Consider the following 23,247-nt stretch of genomic DNA (forward strand, 5'->3'; position numbering starts at 1 on the left):
ATTTCAGATTATTTTCCATTATAGGTTATTACAAGATACTGAATGTAGTTCCCTGTGCTATGCAGTAGGTCCTTGCTGTTTGTCTATTTTGTGTACAGTAGCTTGTATCTGTTAATCCCATACTCCTAATTTATCCCTCCTCCCCTCCCTTTCCCCTTGGTAACCATAAGTTTGTTTTCTTGGTCTGAGTCTGTTTCTATTTTGTATATAGATTAATTTGTATTATTTTTTAGATTCTACATTTAAGTGATGTCATATAATATTTGTCTTTCTCTGTCTGACTTCACTAAGTATAATATTCTCTTAGGTCCATGCATGTTGCTGCAAATGGCAATATTTCATATTTTTTTATGGCTTAGTAGTATTCCATTACACATGCACACACACACACAAGCGCACATATATATGTATATATATACATACCGTATCTTCTTAAGCCAGTCGTCTGTTGATGGGCACTTGCGTTGTTTCCATCACATGGGTTCTTTAGTTCTGTGAACACCCAATTCAGCATTTCAAATTATGGTATAAAGAAGTGTTATGGGCTTAATTTTATGCCCTCAAATTCATATACTGAGGCCCTGACCCCAAAGTACCTCAGAATGTAACTGCATTTGGAAATAGAGCCTATAAAGAAGTAAGGTAAAATGAGGTCATTAGGGTGGCCCTAATCCAATCTGACTGGTGTCCTTATAAAAAGAGGAAATTTGGACACACGCACAGACACCAGAGATGCATGAACACAAAGGAAGGACCAGGTGAGCCCACAGCGAGCAGGCAGCCATCTACAAGATGAGGAGAGAGGCCTCAGGAGAAACCAACCTGCCAGCACCTTGATCTCAGATTTCCCAGCCTCCAGAGCTGCGAGAAGACACATTTCTGTTGTTTAAGCCACCCAGTCTGTGGTGCCTTGTTATGGCAGCCCTGGCAGACTAGGACGGGAAGAGAATTCAGTTTTATCCCCATCTTCCCACCTCTTTTCATTTTCAGTGTCTTATTGCAGCCCCTTCTACACTTTTCTTATTGAACTTTTTTGGGGAATTAATGAGACTTTCAGATCAAATGCTGCCCTTTATCTTATACTTTCTTCTGGACAAAGAACGAGGAGTCACTTTTTTACAGGTAAATGAGTAGTAGTTTTATAAGTGGTGTTTAGGACAATGACCGTTAGACTGGCTACCTTTGATAGATCTTTTCTTTTGTTCTGGGCCTTTTTGCTACTTCACACATCACCATTAAGAAATCCTTACTAACAAGGACCTACTGTATAGCACAGGGAACGCTACTCAATATTCTATATATATATATATTTTTTGCTACACTGCGTGGCACGTGGGATCCTAGTTCCCCGACCAAGGAGCGAACCTGTGCTCCCTGCAGTAGAAGTGCAGAGTCCCAGCCACTGAATCGCCAGGGAATTCCCTCTACTCATTATTCTGTAATAACCTAAACGGGAAAAGAATTTGAAGAAGAATAGATATGTGTATATGGATAACTGAATCACTGTGCTGTACACCTGAAACTAACGCAACATGGTCAATCAACTATACTCCAATATAAAAAAAAGAAAAGAAACCCTTGCAAGGTGGGTATTGCCATTCCATTTGATGGATGAGAAAGTGGGGAAGCAGAGAGAGATTGACACGAGCAAGGCCATGCAATGTGGATTTCGTGGATCCACAAAATCTACGTCCAGCAGCCGGTGACAGCACCTGGGCGGTTGTGGGGGCTGGGATAGGCTGATTCCATACCCCTCCTCAGAGTAGCCTGGGGTGTCCACGTGACCTGACCTACCAAGCAGACTGTTCATTGTGGAATCCCTAACCCACTCTCATTTTTCCTCTCATTTAACGCAATCCAATAGCTCAGAGCACTCTGTCAGAGGTAGTTTATTTGGGCAAGACCACTTAGGAATGGCAGAGATTTCCTGTGCAGAGATTTTGTGTAGGTGATGTGTGTGTGCTTGTGAAGGCAGATGGATGTTTAAGTGTGTGTGAGGCAAAGGACGGCAGACTCCAGGAGCCTGGGGACCACTCAGGGCTGTAACCCTCACTCCCGCACCAGCTGTCCGGCTCCTCCAGGCCTTCTGCGTTTCCCGTTTACAGGGCCCTTTCACTGTTATGACACCTGTTTAAATCTGGTGTTTCCATTACGCAGGGCCTGGTAGGTGGCTGGAGCTGGCAGGGACCATGTGTGCAGCTCCCAAGCTCAGGCAGCTGCCCCTCTTCCCGCCACTTCTCGTGGAAAATCCATTTTTGGTGTTTTGTTTCAGTGAGAAAAGCATAAAAATATTTTCAGGGGCCCCCATCTCCCCTACCCTTCTTGCTTGCAGCTAAAATTTCATCCTTTGAGGATGGGGGCCAAATCTCTTTTGAAACAAAGAAAGCACTAATGAAAACATTATTGTCTTCACATTTCTTTTGGGGAAAAAAGATGATTTTTAAAGCACGTTATGTAGACTTTGTTCCGTGAAATTCCGTGACATTAGATTTGCATGGCAACAGCTTTCTGTGTCATCCCCCCTAGAATTATCGACATCATCAAGCCAGGAGAGCTTTGCTGTAGACAGGGTGATGTCAGCTCCATTTAGCAGATAGGAAGCTGTTTACCAACATTTGTATCTGTAAATGCTTATTTTAAAAAAATATCAAAATTGAAACGTAACATGTGTGTAGAAAAGTGTGTATTATTTTAAGTGTCTATCTTGATGAATTTTTATAAATTCATGTAGCCAGCATTGAGATCCAGAATCAGAACATGCTGAGACCCCAGAGCCTCCCTTGTGCCCCTTCCTGGCAGCACGCCTCTAACAGCAACGTCAATCCTGGCGGTTTCTAACACCATAGAATAAAGTAAAGTGTACGCGAAGAAGTCTTGCTCTCACTCTGTCCCTGTTTACTCCCTTCTTTCTACACCCTCAGCTAACTATATACTTTTCTTGGTTTCTTGTGAATCCTTGCAGATTTATGTGTTTAGGTAAATAAAGGTGTATATTCTGAATTTTGCACTTTTCCAAGAGATAGCACCCCATCCTCACTCTACGACATCTTGCTGTATATCTTCCCTACGTCTCCCCGCTCAGTCCTGCTACCCCTGCCATTGTTCAGGCCCCTACGTATTGGGTTGAATATGGTCCCCCTCCCTCCCAAACTCGTGTCCCCTGGAACCTCAGAATGTGTCCTTATTTGGAAACAAGGTCTTTTCGTTGCGGATGTAATTAGTTAAGAGGAGGTCATGGTGGGGGAAGCGTAGGGTGGGCCCTAACTCCCCTGGTTTCAGACTCAGAGACACAGACACACGGGAGAAGGTTGTGGTGGTGGAAGCAGGAATCAGAGTGATGTCCCGACAAGCTGTGGGCTGCTGGGAGCCGCCAGAAGCTGGAAGAGAAGCTGGAAGAGACAGAGAAGGATCCTTTCCTAGAGCCTCTGGAGGGAGTGCAGCCCTGCCGACACCTTCATTCTGGACTTTTAACCTCCGAGAACCGAGAGAGTAAACTTCCATCGTTTTCAGCCACCCAGTTTGCGGTACTTTGTTTTGGAAGCTGTAGCACACTAATACACTCGTCTCCCCCTCTCTCCTGAACCGTGCGTCCGCCTCCCCACCGACTCATCTTTACACCTCGGTGCATTTTCCCCGTGGACTCAGCTGTCCCTCTAAAATGTGTGTGATCATGTCCCTCCATCAGAGTCCCCATTGTTTACCAGATGAAGTCCAAGCTTCTTGGCCTGGTGTCTGTCCCCCGTGCCGTCCCTTCTGCCTCACATCTTGCTCACCCCAGCCTTGCCCCTTCAACCCTGAGGTGGACACACATTGGCAGCTGCCAGCAGGGTGGCTGTGTCTGGATTGAAGGGCACTGGGCTGATACTGAATTTGATGCACGTAGATGGCTCTGCTGGGCTCCAGCGGTCCACCACTGTCCTCACGGCACCCTTCATGGAAGGGTTCTTGCACTTAAATTATCGATACTTTCCTGGCCTCCAAGGTGATCCAGGTTGCAGCCTTTGCTGAGAAATTCACAAACACAACTTGCTCCTGTGTGTGCCGGCACTGGGCCATAGAGGGAAGGGCAGTAACCCAGAGCCGGACGGCTGGGTTTGTCCTGTCTGCTTGGCCACTTACTAACAGAATGACCTCGAACAATTTATTTTCTTGCTCCATGCCTCAGTTTTCTCATCTGTCAAATGGGGATGATAATAGTACCTACCTCATAGGGCTGTTGTGAGGAGTAGATGAGTTAATTCCTATAGATGTTTCCAGAGGGCCTGGCCCCTAGTAAGAGCTCAAGAAGCTCTTGACTGAGCTGGATTTCTCCCCTTCTGGTCTCTTCTGGCTTACTTTTTAAGGCTCAAAGCAGGCACCATCAGCTCTAGGAAGCCTTTTGGGACCTTCTCTGCTGGCATAATAATGCATTGTCTTCAGTTAATCTGTTGAGGCCCTGAAGTTCTTGAGCGCATGCCCATTCTAGACCTCGGTCAACCCCATTCCTAGCATGGGACCTCGTAGGCCTTCAGTTTGGTGCTTTCTTAGGAAAAGAATGAGTAATGAATTGACTGTCTTCCCAAGTGTCACACAGTGGATCGTGCCTGGGCTGTACTTCAGACCCTGATGTCAGCTGAAAACCCTTGTCTGGGGGCTTTTCTGTGCCCGAGGGAGGTGTGGGGAGCCTCTAAGCTCTATGTGAGATCATGGTGATGGGAAGGAGGAAAGATCTGGGTGGAGAAGCAGCCTGCGGGCTGACTTAACAATTAAAGGGACTTGCCGCCATCCCAAAGCTCCTGTGGGATCTGAGAGACCCGGGTCTTTTTTACTTTTATTTTTATTTATTTATTTGTTTATGTTTGGCCACGCCATGCAGGTTGTGGGATCTTAGTTCCCTGACCAGGGGTCGAACCTGGGCCCTCGGCAGTGAAAGCATGGAGTCCTAACCACTGGACCACCAGGGAAATCCCGATTTTTATTTATTTTTAAACTTTTAAAAAACACGAAATAACTTGGCTTTGAGTTTTTAAAATGACTACCTTATATATACATTAATCATCTGGACCCCTGATGTTCAAACTAGACTATAGTGATCAAGTGATGACTAATGGTTGGGTGACTTGGTCCATAAGAAATTGGTGGAAAAGAGGAACATTTCATCCTAAATTCTTTAGATTCTGATCTGTTCCCTACCTGGTTCGGCAAGTGAGGAAGGAGGGTGTCCTGGGGTGGGAACACTCTCCACCCAGGCTGGGCATAGACACTGTTAGAACTCGTCCCTGTGAACAACCCTTCACAACTGTGCCATCTTACTGGGAGTCAAGCTCCATGAGACTGGGACATGGAGAAAATAGGCAAAAAAGGAAATGTAAAATAGAACGTTGGAAAAGGGGAGTTCTTGCTCTGGAAATGCTCCCTACATCATGTTTTTTTTTTTTCTTTTTTTGGCCGTGCTGCGTGGCTTGTGGGATCTGAGTTCCCAAACCAGAGATCGAACCCATGCCCCCTGCAGTGGAAGCTCGGAGCCCTAACCACTGGACCGCCAGGGAAGTCCCGCTCCCTACTTGTTGTTTGTGCAGCATTCCGTTGAGGAACAGGCCATGCGGATGCTTGGATGCTGTGATGCTGGCCTGGGTGACACACTGCACCGCGGCCGTCACTGCACGGGCTGGGGCGAGTGGGGACCCGGGTTTTTCGATGACGGGCCAAGCTCATTCCCAACCCCACAGGGCCTCAAATAGGGCCATCTTTCCACAAAGCTCTGTAAAGCTTGGTGTCCATACCTTTCATGAATTTTAAGGAATCAGAGCTAATTTAAATATGCTTCAGTTTTTAGGTGATATTAAAAAAAAATTGGGTCAAGAAGAACTTCCTGCATCAACTTAGAGCAAGAAGGACCCTGAGAAGAACTGTCAAGCAGTGCAAATACCCTGACAGTGATTGTTTGTTTAGGATTCTTTGGACAGTGAAGACTCAGTGATGGGCAGGCAGAAATTAAGATTCTTAAGTGCTGATTTTGGTTGCTTTGGTTTGTCCTGGAACTTAGAACAGGGCAGGCTATTAACTCAGGGGGCTCAGTTCCCTGTAGTTAAAGATGCTTGCTTTCTCAATGCAGGCACTGAGAGTTAACGACTTTTTAATAAGGCCTGATGATCCACAAAAGAAAAAAACCTCCTGGCCCGCCTGTTGGGCTTAGAAGTTAATAGTGAGTTCGGAAACGTTTTGTTTCAGCCCCTACTGTGGTTTCTTGTACCTAGGAGGTGCTCAATAAATATCTTGTGTTTTCTGTTCTATTGAGGATTATTAAGTTTTTGGATCTGAAACTCAGGACCCTGGCGAGGTTCTTCTGATTCTAGGTGGCCATTTCTGACAGAACGAAGGTTGTGTTTGCCCCTTGGGGGTCGGGGGTGGGGCTGAGTGAAAGAAAAGTTCAGCATATCCTGTGATTGGACACTTAAGAGATCAGGAATCCTTGGGACTTCCCTGGTGGTCCAACGATTAAGACTCCGCGGTCCCAATGCAGGGGACCCGGGTTCGATCCCTGGTGAGGGAACTAGAGCCCGCATGCCACAACTAAAGATCCCCCATGCCGCAAAGAAGATCCTGCGTGCCCCAACTAAGACCCAGCGTGCCAAATAAATAAATAAATATTTTTTTAAAAAAGAGAGAGATCGGGAATCCTTCATACTTCAGAAACTCTTTATCTAACCTCATTGCCTCCTGGCCACACATAGAGCATCTGTAGCTGTACTGCCCACTGTCGTGGCCACTAGCCACGTGGGGCTACTGCCCTTGAAATATGGGTGGTCTGATTTCTCCAAAGAAGACATACAGATGGCCAATAGGCACAGGAAAAGATGCTAAACATCGATAATTACTAGAGAAATGCAGATCAAAACTACAATGAGGTACCACCTCACATCGGTCAGTAGGGCCATCATTAAAAAGTCTACAGATAACACATGATGGAGAGGGTGTGGAGAAAAGGGAACCCTCCTACACTGTTGGTGGGAATGTAAATTGTATGCAGCCACAATGGAAAATAGTGTGGAGTTCCTCAAAAAACTGAAAATAGAGTTGCCATATGATCTAGCAATCCCACTCCTGGGCATATACTCAGATAAAACTATAATTCGAAAAAGTTACATGCACCCCTATGTTCATAGCAGCGCTATTCACAATAGCCAAGATATGGAAACAACCTAAATGTCCACTGACAGATGAATGGATGAAGAAGATGTGTACATATATATAAAAAAGAATGAAATAATGCCATTTGCAACAACATAGATGGAAGATGGACTTAGAGATTATCATACTAAGCAGAGTAACTCAGAAAAAGACAAATACCGTATGATATCACTTATATGTGGAATCTAAAGTACAATACAAATCAACATATCTACGAAACAACAGACTCACAGATACAGAGAACAGACTTGTGGTTGCCAAGGGAGAGGGGGGTAGGGGAGGGAAGGAATGGGAGTTTGAGATTAGCAGATGCAAACTATTATATAGAGCATGGATAAGCAACAAGGTCCTATTCTATAGCACAGGGAACTACATTCAGTATTCTGTGACAAACCATAATGAAAAAGAATATGAAAAAGAATGTATATATATATATGTATAACTGAGTCACTTTGCTGTGCAGAAGAAATGAACACAACATTGTAAGTTAACTATACCTCAAAAAAAAAAAAAAAAAGACATATGGGTGGTCTGAATTAGTTTGTGCTGTAAGCATAAACTGCAGCCCAGATTTCAAACACTAAGTAGAAAAGAGAAGAATGTAAGATATCTCATGAATAATTTTTATATTGATTTATTATATAATAATTTATTATATGTTAAAATAATATTGGTGATATACTGGGTTGAATAAAATAGGTTATTAATTTAACCTTTTCACTTTTTAAAAACATAGCTACTGGAAAATTTAAGATGTTTTTTATTGGATAGCCCCGGTCACCACGGCTGCTTTCTTATCTTCCCAGGATCACCTGCTAGAGTGGGTGAAGTCTCTCTTATTTCAGGAATCTCTTAGTTCTGATGGACTCTCCGAAGTGTGTTTGAAGCCAGGCTGTGGGGAAAATGACAAATGGAAGGGAGAGCGACTTACAAACAGTGAGTTTTCATAACCAGCTCCCTGGAAGGACAGAGGAATTTTCTCTGCAGCAAAATTAATTTAGGCAAATTTAGATGATCAGGTAGACAGGATACCAGCACCTATTGCGGATAATAATAGCATTGCATATTTAATTGCTTGACTTCCTTTTAAAAGCTTAAGAATAAAGAAGTAAGAGTAGTCATCAAATCCTAAAATAGTTTAAGAGAAATTAATCATGAAAGTAAAAGCAGTAGCATAGTGAAGGAGCGGAGGTGCAGTGTATCAAGATGAGATCTCATCCATTGCTTTGTCGTATCCATAATGGTCCATCGGTGTTGGGCTGTTCGGGTGAGGCATCCAAGATTGTGCTTGGTTGTAGCTGTTTTAGAGGGATGTTTCTCTGCCATCTCCACTCCTGCTCCATGGCCAGAATAATTCGTTAGTCCTTGCATCATTAAACTGCATGTAGAAGAATGAACTTAATGCCTATTTGCATGGCTTGCTGTTGGTTTCATGTTTATTTCCCTTGCTGTTGGTTGCTGATTTGTTTCTACTGATGGATGCCAAAATCCTTGCAAGGAGAGATCTTGTTTTATATTTTTAACTCCTGTACTGTTGAACATAAAATAACATGTTCAGTTTGTGTTTGTTAATGGCTATAGTTTCTGGTTCATTAAAAGAAAAAGCAGATCATTCATTTTGCTTCTTATCTGCCCTCTTTCCCCTTCTGAACCCTCTCTCTCCATTCTTTTCACCATCTCTCTCCCTGCTTTTTTTTCTTCTAAGGTATAGGTCACATGGAGAAGTCCTAAAAAAAATGCGTGTTCAGCTGGCCTGTCTGCACCTTTTTTTTTTTTAAACCAATAAAGGCTTGCCTTAACCGAGTGTCACTTCATTTATTTATTTATTTTTATTTGACCACCTCTCCCCTTCCTCCTGCACAGCCTCCCCTCACTAAGGCAGCCCCAGGGCTGGAAGGCCCTCACGTGGTACCCAGTGGCTGGCTCACAGCACAGACTTGCCTTGGACAAGAGCCAGACCCAGGGTTGGAGCTGGGCAAACACTATTGCACCAGGGAGCCGATTGGAAGGAGGCCCAGGGTGGAGTACCCATGGGCTCAATGGAGGCCTGGTTTTACTTAAGATATTCCAAACAGTGAAGGGGGAGTAAACAGTCTGCTAATTAAATCTGGAGGTGGCAGTGAATTTGGAGGTGTTGCAAAGCCCTCTGCACACAGAGGACGTTGGGAGAACACAAAGAGCTGTAGAAAAGGTGAGGCAGGGCTTGGGGAGATGAGATTCTGCCTGGAAAAGTACAAGCCGCCATCTGGAGAGAAATTAGCCATGGTAGTGTGCTCTGTGGGGTGTAAGTCAGTGGCGCTGTGATTGACTTGGAGCCAGAACTGTTAAGTTCTGTTTCTTGTTCTTGATAGTCAGTAGTAATCGTTTATTTTTTTTACCCCTAAATTTATTACTCAGGAGTAGGGCCAGTCCTGCTGTGTTTATAAGGCTCAGCCTTAAAGGTAAACTGATAAGAGGTGTGTTCCTCTAAAATCATTTGCCCGTCTGCTTACATTTGCTTTGGCTTTGGACCCCGACGGTGGCCAGGGGTCCAGGATCTTGGAGGTTGGTTCCAGGAACTGGAAGCGTGGCTGACCAGCTGGTGGGAGCAGCTGCCCACTCAGTGTGGCTCAGAAGGCGCCCTGCTTCTGGGTGTGTGTCCGCCAGGAGGGATCCTGCCATCGGTCCCTGGGGTACCCGACAGTTTATAGGTTTATAGATCTCCCGCCTTCATGGCCCTGCCGCTTCCTAGGAGCTTCATAATCACATGCATAATGCTTTAGTGCTCTGAGCCAGCTTCCGTTTGCCAGTTTGAAAAACTACACTCTTAGGATGGGAAACAGGATTACCTCGAGGGTGAAGAGCAGTGATTTGGGGAGTTAGATGTCTGTTCAGGTCTCTGGGCGATCTTGGCCAAGTTGCTTCATTTCTCAGCCTCAACTTCCTTATCTGTAAAATGGCCCCAGACAGAGATGTAGATAGAGACCTTTGCTTGGGAGTGAACTTGAGCTGCATAAATATTAACTATCCCTGAACTCAGTATAGATCATACTCAGAACCTTTTCAATATGAGTTCAGAGGAGACCCTACCAGATGAGGTTGCCCTGGGAGATGGCATTGACACTAGATAAGAACTGGGAGAAAAATGGTGACGTCAGGCACAGCGGAGCTGATGCAGGACAGAGGTTCACATTTGAGTTTCCTGATGTGGTTGTATCAATGCCATATTATCTTCTTGCCTTCCAACATGTGAGAGTAAATAAATGTTTGCAGGGGGGTTACATAAGCAATGATAGGTCCTTACTTAAGCAAAGATGGTGACCAGTAAATGATGTGACGTCCTTGATGGAGGTGAGGGAAACTGACAGGGGCCACAGAGGGTCGACTCTTCCCCCTGAGAGCATCTTGCATTGGCTCTTGTGGACGCTCGCCTGAGAAGAAAGGGGCCTGAGAGAGGCTTTCCGTGGAACTGAAGGAGGAAAGGTGAGTAATTTGGAGGTTGTAGGCTTCAAGTTTATAAACACGTCTGTATAGCGGCTTTGCAATGCCTGTCGCTCTCTGCATTTGAAGAGGAATTATTTTGGGGAGAGGAGCATTGTTGGATGGGTGACCTAATTTGTTTCCTTTGTTTCCTTCTGGCCTGAACTGGGCAGGTAACCCTGACCCACAAGGTCTTAAACTGCCTGAAAGGAAATCCATTTGCTGATAGAGAAGATATACTTCGAGATAAAGAAGAGAATGTTTTGCTGGCAGCTTCCTCTGCTTGATTCTGGCTTTAGTCAAAGTATTAAAGAGCTGGTGACTGGACCACACTCCTCCAGTGTCTGAAATCTTACCCTTGGAACTCAAACCAGACCATAATTACAGTGGTTATTGTTTCTTAATTGTTTTATCTGCATTCGCTTTCTCCCCCTAATCCAATGGGGCTGAGGACTCTTTGAGGAGAGAGTTCAAGACTCCACTTTCCACCGAGACTGGACTCAATAAATACCTGGCTGAAGGGTTAAAGAGGGATTTAACTTCCATAATTTATATTCTTCCTGTTTCCTAAAAGGACATAATGAATATAAGTGGATTTTTATCTGGAGAAATATTTTATTTATTTATTTATTTATCTATCTATCTTACAAGACATGTATGTTAAGTAGATTTTATTTATTTGGCCACACTGCGAGGCATGTGGGATCTTAATTGCCTGACCAGGGATCAAACCTGTACCCCCCGCAGTGGAAGTGTGGTGTCTTAACCACTGGACTGCCAGGGAAGTCCCTGGAGAAATATTTTATTTATTATTATTATTTTTTAATAAATTTATTTTATTTATTTTTGGCTGCATTGGGTCTTCATTGGCTGCGTGCGGGCTTTCTCTAGTTGTGGCGAGCGGGGGCTACTCTTCGTTGCGGTGCACGGGCTTCTCGTTGCAGTGGCTTCTCTTGTTGCGGAGCACGGGCTCTAGGCGTGCAGGCTTCAGTAGTTGTAGCACGCGGGCTCAGTAGTTGTGGCTCGTGGGCTCTAGAGCACAGGCTCAGCAGTTGTGGCGCACGGGCTTAGCTGCTCCGCGGCATGTGGGATCTTCCCCGACCAGGGCTCGAACCCGTGTCCCCTGCATTGGCAGGCAGATTCTTAACCACTGCGCCACCAGGGAAGCCCTGGAGAAATATTTTAAATAAAAATCGGTATCCTTAGTGCATTGGTATTCCTGCCTACTCTGGAAGAAATATCTTTATTGATCATCACTCCCTTCATCCCCCTTCAGTCCCTACTCTCCCTAGTAATCTAGTTCTTTCTGTGGATGAATGACTGTTGGTGTTTAAATACTGAGGTCTCATCCACCCCCTTCTGTGCTGGGAAGCTTAGAATCATCCCTGTTGGAGGCTTCCCATCTCAGATACATTAACCCTGTCATGCGTGTATCAACAACAGCCCGCCAGACTGTTGGGATGAACAGACACGGAGCTTCCACTCTGTTTCTGTTTGTGGGGGAGAATTTCTTTCTGAAGGACTGTGATGGGCTTGGTCAGAGACTCGAGCATTGGGAGACTGTTGACCACTACTAGGAGCTTAGGAGGGTGGAGGCTGGGAGATAGGAGACATGGCGGAGGTTCCAATTTTGGGTTGGACTTGGTGACCTCTGAGATCCTGTCTATACCTTCAGGTTTTGTGATAAGTGGCAGGGTGGGGCATGGTGGGGATAGGTGACTGACCTGAGTGATTTTAGCCCTTTCCCTTCCCTCTGGGAGGGTCAACACTTGCCCAGGAGTAAATGGCTACAGTCGGGAAAGTTAGCTCTGAGATCCATCCGGGCAAAGGGGGAACTGGCAACAATGCCTGCTTTTTGCTTCCTAGATCTGCATGCTCTTTGCTTTTATTTTTTTATTTTATTTTTTTAATTTTTATTTTATACCGAGTATAGTTGATTAACAGTGCGGTGTTAGTTTCAGGTGTACAGCCAGATGATTCAGTTATACGTATACATGTATCTATTCTTTTTCAAATGCTTTTCCCATTTAGGTTATTACAGAGTACTGAGTGGAGTTCCCTGTGCTCTACAGTAGGTCCTTGTTGGTTATCTGTTTTAAATATAGCAGTGTGTACACTGCATGCTCTTTGAATGTGTTATTCATCTTTGTCTTGACCTTAGTGGGTGCTCAATAACTGTTTGTTATTTAAATCATAAATTGTAGCTTTAAATTGCCTCTGCCAAGCGTCATCAAGACCTTTTATTTTTAGAACTTTCCACGAGGCATTGTAAGTATGGCACAGGTTTCCTGCAAAGTTGAGAGGCAGGTAACCTGCCCGAAGACTCTAATAACTTGGGTTTCCCCCATCCTCTCTCTACCGAAACTTGCTTTCTAGAAAATGCCTGTGTCAGCACGAATGTGTGATGAGTCTCAGTTCAAGGCGAGGCCAGGAGACCCAGGCTGCTTGGTTAACAGAGGCAGGAGGTATGAGCAATTTGGTGGGGGGCGTCTGTATTGCTTTGGGGAGCTTCTAGGTCCAGCTGTTGCCGGGGTGACGCACGTGAGCAGGCGTGTGTCAAATGGATTCTCTATGCTGGAGCCTGCTTCTCAGGTGTCTCGTCCCGAGTGGGTGGCCTGGACATCTTTGGAAGTTCTTAAAAGTTTGACAGAAGATCAAGATCAAGAAACACGGAAACCACAAGCTTTTGAGATTCCCACAGAGATGCTATGAAGGGAAAGTACATAAAGATCTATGGGACCCCAAACTCACCAGAAGGATTCCCTCGTATGGGCCTCGAGGTCTGTGTGAAAGTTGAGAAGCGCCGTCATATTGTCTTAGAAGGAAGGGGAGTCATGGGACCTTCCTAGTGGACTTCCTCTCCAGGTGATCTAGTGAACAGTTCTTTCTCTATTCAGATTGACTTAAAAGGTTTAGAAGGTCATTAATTTGCTAAATGAACTCAGCTCATAGAGCCCCTGACCACAGACAAAATAGTTACACGTAAGCTGGTCTAGAAGTTTCCAGAAGTTTCCGCAATGCAGGATGCATTCAACAGAGTCAGTCAAAACAGGTGACTGGGCCTTTGACCTCATTTGGTTGTGCTGCCTGCTCTCCACTGCTTCTACTTTCTTCCCATCCTTCCCCCTTCTCAGTCTGCTGCTGAGAGAACGCACTTCTGATCCTGTTTGGCAACGCACCTGCCTTCAGGCCCAGTGGTGCTGCATGGGCGTCAGCTCTGCCAGCCAGGCCTAAAAGCACAGCATGGTGGTAAGTGCCCAGGTCATGAGGCCAGGCAGACCAGGTTCACAGTTACCAGGTGATGAAGCCACATAGACCAGGTTCACAGTTACCAGGTGATGAAGCCACATAGACCAGGTTCACAGTTACCAGGTGATGAGGCCACATAGACCAGGTTCACAGTTACCAGGTGATGAGGCCACATAGACCAGGTTTACGGTTACCAGGTGATGAAGCCAGGTAAACCAGACTCAAAGCTCCTTGGTGGTGAGGTCAGCTAAACCAGCTTCAGAGTTATCAGGTGATGAGGTCAGGTAGACCAGGTTTGCAGTTACCAGGTGATGAGGCCAAGCTGACCAGGTTCACTTGGGTGAGCAATGTTACGTCTCGCCCCCTCAAATTGTATCTTCACATGGAAGATGGGAGATAATAAATGTCCCTGGTGTAGGGGTTAAAAGCACGGCTCTGGGACCAAGTTGCCTGCGTTTGAATCTGCCCCATCGCTGTGAGCTGTGTGATTTGGGGCAGGTCACGTGACTCTGCCTCAGTTGGCTCATCTGTAAAATAGGATTGTTGGGAGGAGTAAATGGCTCCTCCCAGATACGCTAAAATCCTAGGACAGTGCAAGGCGGACATTAAGTGTTGTGTAAGTTTTTGCTCTCATGAATTACCTGAAGGGGCATTACATGAACAGATGGAATATAAAACACTTGGGCAGAGTGTGGGCTCAATACACTTTAGCTCATTTGCTTGTTAATCTTGGCAGAGAATAAACTCCGATTATATTTCCTCATTTCCTATTGGATCTTCCATTTTCCTGTTTCAGAGCTCTCAGGATCAAAACCGTCACCAGCAAATGAAGGGAGATCTTGTTGCTTATTGCCATGTAGCAAGGGGAGCGCACTGGGCTTTGGAGTTAGACAGAATCGACTTTTGAGTCCTGGCTCTGACACTGACTAGCCATGGAATTTGACCCTGAGTTTGTTTCACCTGAGCAATGGGAGTTAGGATGCTTGGAGGCGAAGCTGGGTATGTATTATTATCTCCATTTTATTGATGAGCAGACAGGTTCAGAGATTTGCCCACAGTCACACAGTTAGCCAAGAAGCTCTACAGACTGTGTCCAGGGTTGTCCTGGAGTCCTGTTATTTCATCGCACCATCCTCTGAAATAATGGTCTTTTTCCGCTTTTTCAAAGTCTAGACATCTTCCTTAAAAGAGTCTTACCTGAGCGGTTCACATGACTTGTCCTCAGTTGAGAAAGGGTTTCTGCTGCTTATAGAAATGCATTGTGTTCCTGCAGAACTGTCTTAATTGCACTATTTGGGACTTTTTTTGCAAAAGCATTTAACTATTCAGTTCATTAACTATATTTAGTGAAAATTGCACCTAATAAAGTTTTGGGGCACCCTTTTTATGTCTTAGTGCTGTAGCTCTGTTGTTTGATAACATTGTAGAGAGAAAATATATAACTTAGATGTTTTATTTGACTTACTTCTCTTTGTTGGTACCTTTGGTAAGGTGCGAAAAATTGAAAAGAGAAATCTTATTTTGCAGTGGAGTTACTGCTGTTTAAAAACATGGTGTTGGGTGCCAGGACAAAGCTGTTTAAAGCCCTGAATGGTGATGGTCCACTGAGAATGATTGAGAATGTGCTAAAATTTAAAAATTTGTTTTACAGATGGATGAAGAATTATAGTGACCTCCTAAATTTAAACAATAGGTTCTGTGGTGGTAGCTTAAAAGCGTGTCACGTTGAGCTCCTGGGTAGTATAGTTACTGGAATGGGGAAACAAAATTGTCATTTTTTTTTTTAATTTTTATTTTTTTTGGCTGCGCCACACAGGTTGCAGGATCTTAGTTCCCCGACCAGGGATTGAACCCGTGCCCTCGGCAGTGAAAGCTCAAAGTCCTAACCACTGGACCGCCAGGGAATTCCCTTAATTTGCTATTTAAATTGGTTGAAGTGAAATAAACTTCCTAGTTATCACTATTTTCAACTTTTGATATGTTACTGCCAATGATCCCATTTGGATAAAACTGTGCGCAAAAGACTGCGTCAGTTGAAAAAATGGGTCTTTGAAATGTTGCAGACCATTTGTGCTAGAGCATCCTTTTAGAGGACTGGTGGTCCATTTCACTCACTGCTGAGCCCGAGGCTCAGAAACAATGGCTTCCCTAGAACATAAGTGTGTTCAGTAATTTCATGGTAGGGACATGATTATTTCTTAACAACTGGAGTTTTTGCTCACCTTTACTTCTTAGAGGCTCAGTTGCATATGTGTGTTTCACATCATCCTTTGTAATGTGAAAACCAAGGCTCAGAGAGGTTAAGTAATTTGCCCAAGGTCACACAGAAGTGAGTACTGGAGCCTTCTGTTTTCTGAAATTCCAGAATATGAACTTTAAAAAAAACTCTAGAAACTGTTGTTTTTTTTTTGGGAGGGGGCTGTGGGTGGGTAATTGAAACTAGGACTTCCAGCTTGGTATTTTGCCAACTTTCTGTTATTTCTTGTTATCTGACCATAAAATAGAAAGCCAACCTCATTAAGAATTTTAGGATGAGGATTTTTTTTCAGAGAAGGTGGCAAAGCTGAGGTAATTAAGAGTAAATCTAGCAATCTATCCCTTCTTAAGAAGTTCAGGAATAATAAGCAAGCATAAAGCCACTTGATGTGTGAGTTCATGTACTTAGGGAAGGAGAGGAAGCAAGCATGCATCGTTTATTAAGTACCTGCTCTGTGGTGGGCTGTGTTCTTTCACTCATGCTGTGTATAAACCCCTGACGTTAGTAAGGTGTGGGTCCTTTCCAGGATTTATTGTCTCATTATGAAGCAGGTGTTGCTTCACCCATGGAAAAGGTGGCAGAAGCCTGGGGGGTTTTTAATTGGTCCAGTGTGGGGAGTTGGTGGGCGAAGCAGGTCTCGAATTCAGCTTCTGATTCCAAGACCAGAGTTCTTTCTCCTGCCCCACAGCCTATGTTACATAATGTTTCTTTATGTTTATATGCAACATAAATCTCCAATTGGACGGCTGGGAAGTGCTTTTGGCTGGCTTTGTTGCTTCAGCTGTCTGAAAGGAATGGCTTTCATAAACACGGAGAGGGAATTGGGTTTTCACTTTGTGATAATTCATATTACAGAAGTGGGAAAGGTCATTATCACGGGAATTCCATGAATCCCTGAAGCAGTGGGTCCTAAATGAGTTCGCCTGCCCTAGGATGGTCATGTTTTTCTCTTTTGATATTTAATACCACTGCTACCTTTTTTTTTAAGACAAATTTCATGAATGAAAATTTAAAACTCAAAAGAAAGGAAAAATAAAACCTCATCCATAAACTCATCATTCTTTTTCTTTTTTTAAATTGAAGTATATTTGATTTACAGTGTTTCAGGTGTACAGCAAAGTGATTCAGTTATACATTAAACTCATTCTTTTTTAAAAAAATTATTTATTTGGTTGTGCTGGGTGGGCTCCTTAGTTGCGGCTCAAGGGCTCCTTAGTTGCGGCTCAAGGGCTCCTTAGTTGTGGCATGTGAACTGTTAGTTGCAGCATGCATGTGGGCTCTAGTTCCCTGACCAGGGATCGAACCCTGGGCCCCCTGCCTTGGGAGTGCAGAGTCTTAACCACTGCGCCACCAGGGACGTCCCTAAACTCATAGTTCTTAAACAGCTATTGCTAGTGTTTGCTTCTTTTTTTTTTTTTTTTTTTTTTTTTACTGTGATATTATATAAAACATAAAATTTACCATTTTAACCATTTTCAAGTGTTTTCAGTGACATTAAATACATTCACATTGTAGTACAACCATCACCACCATCCATCTCCAGAACTTTTTCATCTTCCCAAACTGAAGCTCCATACCCATTAAATGATAACTCCACATTCCTCCCTCTGGCAGCTACCATTTCACTTCCTGTGTCTACGAGCTTGACTGTTCTAGATACTTCATATAAGTGGAGTCATATAGTATTTGTCCTTTTGTGATTGGCTGATTTCACTTAGCATAATGTCCTCAAGTTTTCATCTGGGTCATAGCATGTGTCACGATTTCCTTCCTTCAAGGTTAAATAATATTCCATTGTATGTGCATAGCACATTTTGTTTATCTGTTTATCTGATGATACTTTGTTTCCACATCTTGACTAATGTGAATAATGCTGGTATAAACATCGGTGTACAAATATCTGTCTGAATCCCTGCTTTCAGTTCTTTTGAGTGGATACCCGTAAGTGAATTGCTGGATCATTCATGATAATTCTGTTTAATTTTTTAAAAAAATAAATTTATTTATTTATTTATTTTTGGCTGCGTTGGGTCTTCGTTGCTGCACGCGGGCTTTCTCTAGTTGCGGTGAGCGAGGGCTACTCTTTGTTGCGGTGCGCGGGCTTCTCATTGTGGTGGCTTCTCTTGTTGCGGAGCACCGGCTCTAGGCGCGCAGGCCTCAGCAGTTGTGGCATGTGGGCTCAGTAGTTGTGGCTCACGGGCTCAGTTACTCCGAGGCATGTGGGATCCTCCCAGACCAGGGCTCGAACCCGTGTCCCCTGCATTGGCAGGTGGACTCTTAACCACTGTGCCACCAGGGAAGCCCTCTATGTTTAATTTTTTGAGGAACTGCCGCACTATTTTCCACAGCAGCTGCACTAATTTGCATTCCCTCCAGCAATTCACAAGGCTTCTGATTTCTCCACTGTTCCTCACCATTATGTGTTATTTTCTGTTTTGATAATGGCCATCCTAATGCGTATGAACTGATATCTCATTGTAGTTTTTTTTGTTTGTTTGCTTGTTAGATCCTACATATATCGTTTTATTTTATTTTATCTTTTTTAACATCTTTATTAGAGTGTAATTGCTTTACAATGGTGTGTTAGTTTCTGCTTTGTAACAAAGTAAATCAGCTATACATATACATATAACCCCATATCTCCTCCCTCTTGCATCTCCCTCCCACCCTCCCTATCCCACCCCTCTAGGTGGTCACAAAGCACCGAGCTCATCTCCCTGTGCTATGCGGTTGCTTCCCACTAGCTATCTATTTTACATTTGGTAGTGTATATATGTCCATGCCACTCACTTTGTCCTCATTGTAGTTTTGATGTGCATTTCCCTAATGATTAGTGATGTTGAGCATCTTTTCATGTGCTTATTGTTAGTATTTTACAATATTATTGTTATTATTTAAGAGTATTATTGTTAGTGCTTATCCTTCCAAGTGTCTACCTTGGCACTTGTTTCTCTTTTTTCTTTTCAGAATGTAATCATGGCTTACACAAAACTATGTTTGAAATATTCTGTGTTTACCACCAACTATCTTCATCAGCAGGTTTAGATTACAGTTGCAGCAAAGTGCAGACCCATCTGGTTGGTGCTGTATTTAGTGATAATTTTCACCACCCCAAACTCTTCTCCTTAGGAAACCCAAGATCATTGGGATGTTAGCAGCTATCTGTCAGTAATGCTACAGGGCCATGCACATTGTGAATACTCTTCTGGATTCCGAATAGAAGGCTCTGGGGTTTATTTTGGAGTGAAAGGAGTCTCAGGCCCAGTTATAACTTTTTTTTAGATCCTGATGCCCGGAGAGTTGGAGACAGCCTGTCTGTGACATGTATGAACTCATAACTTGGACCCTTCCATGAATGGGTTAATGGCATTGCTTTGATTTCTAAATAGAAAATAGTGTTTATGGGATCAGCACATCCTTCTCTCCCGTGGTGGTGTTCTAAACTTCCTTTTGTCTTTTATTTGGCATTTTTCATAGAGGCAATGTTCTGAGGGTGACTTTCCCAGGCTGTCCCTGAGGACCAGGGAACCCGCATGTCGATTCACTGCAAGGCATGCTGGGAAGATCAGACTGATGAAGTTTGCACTTGGCTTTGTCCCATCCCTGTGACTGTCCCACACCACCGAGCCCGAGTTTCCTCATCCATAACATGGGGATAATACTGGCCAGCATGCATTGTTGTTGGGAAAAAGAAGTGAACTGATTAATGAATGTATTAGTTTCCTAAGCCACAAATTTGGTGGTTTAAAAGAGCGCTAATTTCCCTCCTAGTTCTGGAAGCCAGAAGTCCAAAATAAGTCTCACTGGCTTGAAATCAAGATTGTCGACAGGGGCACACTTCCTCCAAGACTGTAGGGGAGAATCTGTACCCTGCCTGTTCCAGCTTCAGATGACTGCCTGTGTTCCTTGGCTTATGGCCACATCACTCCCGTGTTTGCCTCTGTGTATGTATCTTCTCCTCTTATATCTATGAAATCTCCCTCTGCCTCCATTTTAGTAGGATACCCGTGACTGCATTTTGGTTAAGATCCTCAACTTAATTATATGTTTTGCCATGTAAGGTAATATTTACAGGTTTTGGGGATTACGGTTTGGGAATATCTTGGGGGACATTTTTTAGCCTTCCACAGCAAGCAAAAATATAGTATTCTCCACCAGTGGTTTTATGTGATTGGGATTGTCTTAAAGTTCCTTACACAGATCTCCTCAGATCACGTGGTGGAGCAGGGAGCAGTTATGGCTTTCACCGGCGCACTGTGAGTATTTAAGCCCCTGGCACAGTGCCTGGCGAAAGACAGGAGCCCAGTACCTACTAGTTTATTATATTTCTAAGAAGTTTTTGCTACACCGTCCTGATTCTCATTGTTTTATTCTAATATCATTTTGTCCGTCTTTTCTTCTTTTTTTAAATCCTGGATGGACTTAGTTGTGCAGGCACCAACAGCATGTTGAGTTTTGCAGGGTTGGGACTGGGGATCAATAGCTCTGATGAGGCAAGAGGATGTTACGCCAATTATTGAGGGTTAATCACACATAGGTAATTCCCTTCCTTTGGGAGCCCATGGGGATGGTTCCAGTGGAGCCGGTGAAGACCCCCTGTGAGACACAAACCCATGTCTTTTCCAACATTCCTGAGTATGTTTTCACCTGCCCAAGGAATCTTACCTTGGACCATGGCCATGACTGGGAGCTCTGCATTTATTTTTCTTAAATCACCTGCTGCCCAGAAATGCCGACCAATTCCAGTTTCATTCTGTAGGGAGCGGGTGTTGCTATCATTATGTGCCTGAATGTATGTGGTGGGTGGAGGTGTAGTAGTAGCCTGTAAAGTTGCTGATTTCACGCTGCCTTTTCTGGTTCTAGAAGGGGTTTCTTAGGTTAATTCAACAAGCATATGTTTATTGGGTGCCAGGCTCTGAGGGGCTTACAAGGTGGAGTTCCTAATCTAAGTGGGTAGAGGTAGAATAAAGTACTGATTATGGCTATAGCACTGGGCGCCAAGCTTGAGTGGGCATCAGAACCTGATTTAACAAGAGGGCTTGTTAAAGCACGAATTGCTGGCCCAGAGTTTCTGATTTAGTGGGTCTGGGGTGGAGGGCAAGAATTTCGATAGTGATGCTACTGGGTTCCAGCTAGCCTTCAAAGGATGGATTGGATTTTCATAGATGGACAAAAGAAGCTGGAGGCATTCCAGGGAAATGAGGTGTCTGTGGCGGGGTAGCGAATGGAATGGCAGGTCATGATTTTGGAGGGGCGGCCTGTGGGTGGAGAGCGAAGAAAGGGGCAGAGGCAGAGGACAAACTCTACTGTGTCTGTAGAGCCAGTGTAGACCCCTTGGAGAGTCATTTGGTCGAGGGCACAGGAATCTTGGGTTTCTGTAAAAGTGCTGTCACGTCTACGGAAAGCTAAGAGTGCCCGTTGGCAAAGAGTTGCCAAACCAGGTGAGGCCCTCCCACGCACTTCTGTGACAGAATCTCAGAATGGATTGGGAAGCTGCATGTACATATGTGATAGAAATACTGAGGGTTGGAAGCAAGAAATAATGTGGCTGTATCTTGCTTTCCGTCTCTCCCGACTGGGATCACAGGCTTTCCACTTGAACAAAGTTGGCTTTGTCCTGTGGTCCCCCCCAGCTTCAGGCTCCAGGAGACCTGTTTTTTGCAGAGAGAGAGAGGGCAGTTCAGCTACACGGTCGGGGACCACACCAAGACCTACAGGCATGGGCTCTGCAGTTCAAATCCTGGAGGATTTGAGGACTGTGGTTGTATCAAGATTGAATTTTTTACTTTCTTCCTACCTTGTAACTTAACATTTTCGGCCGCTGCATTCCTGACCCTGTACATTGGTAGGTCACCTTTAGAACCCTAGAAGCAAGAACCTGGAATCTGCAAATTCTCTTGTTCAACCAGTTTGGTTGGATAATTGCCTTTTCAGTTGAAAACAGTTTTTACTTTCTTTAGTTAGTCCTGGGTTTGCATTATGTTTTGGGGCAAACATCTTTGATTCTACGTGGTAAGTCTGTTCTTAATTTCAACTCTTAGATCATGAGGTGGAAGGAATTGGGGATGGGGTGGGAGAAGGGGGCCGTCAGAGCAGCTTTTGAGATACAAGGGCATTTCCCCCCGCCCTGCCCCCCACCCCAGTAATGTCCCTCTGTTGCAATTCTTTGGGGGAATGTGCTGGAACTTTTTTTTTTTTTAAGGGATGAGTGACTTTTTTTTTTTTAACATTTTTATTGGAGTATAATTGCTTTACAATGGTGTGTTAAGTTTCTGCTTTATAACAAAGTGAATCAGCTATACATATACATATATCCCCATATCTCTTCCCTCTTGCGTCTCCCTCCCTCCCACCCTCCCTATCCCACCCCTCTAGGTGGTCACAAATCACTGAGCTGATCTCCCTGTGCTATGTGACTGCTTCCCACTAGCTATCTATTTTACATTTGGTAGTGTATATATGTCCATATATACACTACCACTCTCTCACTTTGTCCCAGCTTACCCTTCCCCCTCCCTGTGTCCTCATGTCCATTTTCTAGTAGGTCTGCGTCTTTATTCCCATCTTGCCCCTAGGTTCTTCATGACTTTTTTTTTTTTTTTTAGATTCCATATATATGTGTTAGCATATGGTATTTGTTTTTCTCTTTCTGACTTACTCCACTCTGTATGACAGACTCTAGGTCCATCCACCTCACTACAAATAATTCAATTTTGTGGAACATTGTTTTTACAAGCAGATCTGGTTTGATGTAAAGATAGCAACTGGCAGGCATGATTCCTGTATAAGAGACTCCTTTAAAACAAATTCAGAATGTCACTTTTTCAATAAAGGTGTGTTCTGGTTTCTGAGGAGCTTATTTTGACAGTCTGATTCCACTGCAAAAGAACATAGAAGGCATGACTAGTACTGAGAGGGTGAGAGTTTGTGGGTTACCTACCCTCTTGGCGGCTGTGTGGCAGTGATTCAGAGTTTGCACTGTGGTGATGGATGTTAGCTAGACTTACTGTGGGGATCATTTGCAGTATACACATACATTGAATTAATATGTTGTACACCTGAAACTAATATAATGCTGTTCTGTTCAATTATGTCTCAGTTAAAAATGATTA

General features: G+C 44.0%; 1 protein-coding gene across 3 annotated transcripts in view; it reads left to right on the forward strand.

The window, feature by feature from the left end:
• The window catches only part of LOC309629566 (uncharacterized protein), a gene marked incomplete at its 5' end in the record, with an annotated part of 203,825 nt that overhangs the window by 134,197 nt on the left and 46,381 nt on the right, over positions 1–23,247 (forward strand). The gene's annotated exons all lie outside the window — the stretch shown is intronic.

Source organism: Balaenoptera borealis (assembly GCF_965194805.1).
Source record: "Balaenoptera borealis genome assembly, chromosome: 5".
NCBI lineage: Eukaryota > Metazoa > Chordata > Mammalia > Artiodactyla > Balaenopteridae > Balaenoptera > Balaenoptera borealis.